The sequence below is a fragment of the Epinephelus lanceolatus genome, chromosome 16 (genome assembly GCF_041903045.1).
Source record: "Epinephelus lanceolatus isolate andai-2023 chromosome 16, ASM4190304v1, whole genome shotgun sequence".
Taxonomy (NCBI): Eukaryota; Metazoa; Chordata; class Actinopteri; order Perciformes; family Serranidae; genus Epinephelus; species Epinephelus lanceolatus.
Genome location: NC_135749.1, coordinates 3,903,041 through 3,906,924, shown reverse-complemented (window position 1 = coordinate 3,906,924; position 3,884 = coordinate 3,903,041). Strand labels below are relative to the sequence as shown.

At 40.3% G+C, this 3,884-nt stretch overlaps 1 long non-coding RNA gene across 1 annotated transcript; it reads left to right on the top strand.

Annotated features, from left to right (window-relative positions):
• Positions 1-391: 391 nt before the first annotated feature.
• On the top strand, positions 392-3,187 carry LOC144467303 (uncharacterized). The gene is made up of 2 exons (XR_013493569.1): positions 392-830; positions 1,432-3,187. It is a non-coding gene; the product is annotated as an uncharacterized LOC144467303 (long non-coding RNA).
• Positions 3,188-3,884: the final 697 nt, after the last annotated feature.

The window sequence follows — 3,884 nt, the reverse complement described above, 5'->3', positions numbered from 1 at the left end:
GTGTCACAGCTCATGTGACCGACACGGATCATTATGCTGTTAGGTTGTTTCTTTCATCTCTAAATATTATTACCATTCACTCTGAACGACTGTGAAACCAAAACATGCGTAACTACTGCCTCAATTATATATTATATATCATATTTCTCCTCATGACTTGTTTTTCTTTAAAATGAATTATCTAGAACCAGATTTAAGACACTCCAGTACTATGAAACAGCCTGAGATGCACATTATGAACTGGACTAAAATGTATTAGATTAAAAACTGAGACAGATTCTAGAAATAAATCAATGCCATGAAAAGGGGCGTAGCTGCACACAGAAGACACAGTTTGGTTCATAACCCAATTTAAGAGTCACGGGTCGGTACTGGCATGGTGCAGCGGATCCAAAAACAAATGCATTAGGATTCTTTTCGTTTACTTTGAACAGACAGTGATGTAAGTGTCAGGCATGATCCTCCTGCTGGGGACTGAGAAGGCATTTCTGTATTAAACTGTTTGAACACTTACAAACACTTTACCGAAAGGCAACAGGTCACAACAGCTGTTTACGAGTTGGGCTCTGGTTTATTGTTTCCTCGCAGTTGCTGCAGATTTGTCGGCTGCACATCCACGATGAGAATCTCCCGTTCCAGCACATCCCAAAGGTGCTCTATTGGACTGAGATCTGGTGACTGTGGAGGCCATTGGAGTACAGTGAACTCATTGTCATGTTTGAGATGATGTGAGCTTTGTGACATGGTGCGTTATCCTGCTGGAAGTAGCCATCAGAAGATGGGTACACTGTGGTCATAAAGGGATGGACACGCTCAGCAACAATACTCAGGTAGGCTGTGGTGTTTAAACCATGCTCAGTTGGTACTAAGAAAATCTCCCCCACACCATTACACCAGCAGCAGTTAAATAAAGTCCCTGGCTGCATTAAAACTTCATTACGGTGTGGTTAAAGTCCTTTTTTATGGAGTCTGAGCAGAATTTCACAAATAACCCTCCCACTGTATATGCTAATGACACTGTTAGCAAATAGCATCATAGCATTAATAAATCATTATCATCATGACCAAACTCCAGAGGATAGATTTTATCAGTGTAAGAAAGTGCTCTACTTTACTTCATCTCCCACAATCCTCCTCTGGTAAACACAGGAGCATAAGTGACATCACACAACAGGAGAACACACTGTACAATACATGTACAACCAAATGCTGTGACATCATGTTGTTCTTTACCTTCATATCATCTGTTTTATATGCACAGACTCATTACAGTGCATCATCACGCTACTTAATAATAAACTGTATGTAAATATACTGTATTATATGTTTTTAACTCAGCTTTTAAAGCCAACTAGCTCGTCTGTGTCTTTGCTTTACCTCCTCTCTTCATATTCATACACACTTTGTCTTCCTTTCCTGTTACGTCCACAGAGAAAGACGGGCGACTGCAGATTCATTTGGTCCCATCTCGTCCACTCCAGCCTTCAGCCTGCCGTCCTCTCCCCCTCTCTGTCTCTCTGTCTCTCCTCTAATCTCAGTGGGAAGCCCTGGAATTAACCGCCAGTTTCAATCAAGTCCAGCCAGATTCAACCTCTTCTGTGACCCGCATATCACACACACACACACACACACACACTGAGCAAACCCACTGTCTCTTACTCAAAGGTCAGGAGGTGGACATCACTGTACAACGACGTTGTCCGTGTCACACACCCTTCTGGCACTAATGAAGGGGGAAATTAGATTTTAATCCCGACTCTGTGTGTGTGTGTGTGTGTGTGTGTGTACACGTACATCTATACTTGTGCACAGGCTTGCCTACAAGTATGTTTATGTGTGTTCATTTCTGTGTGTGTTTGAGACCAGAGCTATCTCTGCTACTGGAGATCAATTAAATGATAGGCATGCTTGGAGTCAATCTTTTCAGCAGACTGAGCGATGTATATATACAGCACTGATAGAAACACAATGTTAAAGGCCATATACATACATACGTACATATATATATACCCGAAGGTGAACGTAAGGGTACACTATAACTATGTAAAGTATCAACAAATTGCAAAGGCTTGAGGCTCAAATTAAGGTTAAACATATTCATACTGACAGCTGTATTTTAACAGTGTTGTCCGTTGTGTGATGATGATTAAAGAGCATATTCTTGGAGATATTTGCCTTTGCAGCAGGTGTTTGTGAGTCATTCTGGTCAGCCACGTTCAGTTCAGGCCTGTGTGTGAACTGTTTTTAAATGTAACGTCTGAACGGACAAATGTGATCCAGCAAATAAGAAAACTGTGATGCGTCTCAGGACACGTACCTGACAACATCAGTGGGAAGAAAGGAGCAGCGTCCTTGTCCTGTTACAGAGGATACACAAGATCTATGTGTCGATGGTACTTGTGTGTGTGTGTGTGTGTGTGTGTGTGTGTAAGGTGCATTGTCCATTTGTTCTCAACTAATATCCCACTGCAGACTCGATCAATATGGCCTATTATGTCCCTGAGGACAATACATCGAGTGTATGAGTGCCATCACTGTGAGTATGTGTGTGTGAGAATGACTGTGGATGTGTGTGAGTAGGTGTGCATGTGACATAACATGAATATATTTATGCATAAAATGTACATAAATGCTCATGTTAATTCTCTCGTGGTTGCATGTTTGCACAGGTATGAGTATAAGTTTATGTGTGCATGATTGCATATGTGCACATATATCCTGTATCCTCCTGAGACTCCAGCTGTTGTTTGGTGTGCAATGTGCAGTTACTAATGTATTTTCGTCGATAAACTAAATTTTTGAGATCGTTAGAACATGAGGAATATAAAACGAATTTTTTATTTATTCAGATATTCACATAAACTAAAAACAATCACTTTACAATCACTTTTCAAACCTTTATTTAAGACTCAGGAAATCAATTGAGGGAGACCCTCATTCTCAGTGATGTTGAGCATGATGTATTATTAAAAATTAAGCATTGTCTTTGAAAAAAAAAGATGTCCTCCTGTGGATACATTGGGTTTATTTTTAATAGTAAGATGTAGGGCTGCCCCCGATAGTCGACCAGAAAGGTCATTAGTCGGCAAGATTTCATTGGTCGCTTAATTGCAGAAAAAAAATGAATAAATAAAACAAAAATGAAACTCTATCAGGAGCTGCACCTTGTCAAAATAAATCCAAACCTATATGACTGGACCATGTGTGACTTTAATTTGAAAGGACAGACACAGGAAGTGTCCACGCTCAGCAGTCAGACAGGAGTCAGGTTAATCTCCAGGGCTGGTACCTGCGGTTATTCCACAGGCTAGTTAATAACATGTCGGGCAGGAAATCCAAAGTGTGGGATCATTTTGAGAAGGTGAAGGACGAACCCAAGGTGATATGTAAACTCATCTTCATTGGTCGACTACAAACATGACGTATCATGTGAAACATGGAAGTAGCTACATGCCCATTAGCCCACAGCGTCATTAACAGGCGGCTCGCTCAGTGTGTGACGTGCACTTGGAGATAAAATATAGGCCTATATTAATGAAGGTTCATTAGTACGGTTTGTATTTCTCTGTAATGTAGCACAGTGTTAACAATGTTACTGATACTATTCTTTCTCACACCTTCAACTCAAACCACCAAAATATATCATTTAATCATCTAAAATTGGTCAAATTTGTTGCCATATCAAACTACGATGGACGCGCATTTATTTTGGCACTGGTGAATACAAAACAAGAAAATCAACCAAAAAGACAAAGGAATCCAAACACGTAAGGCTTGCTGCAAATCAAACAGCAACAATGGCTAACAAGCTAATAAAGTTACCTACACAGTAACGTGCACAGCTACAAATACATCTCCTATCACCCAACATCATTACTTCCATT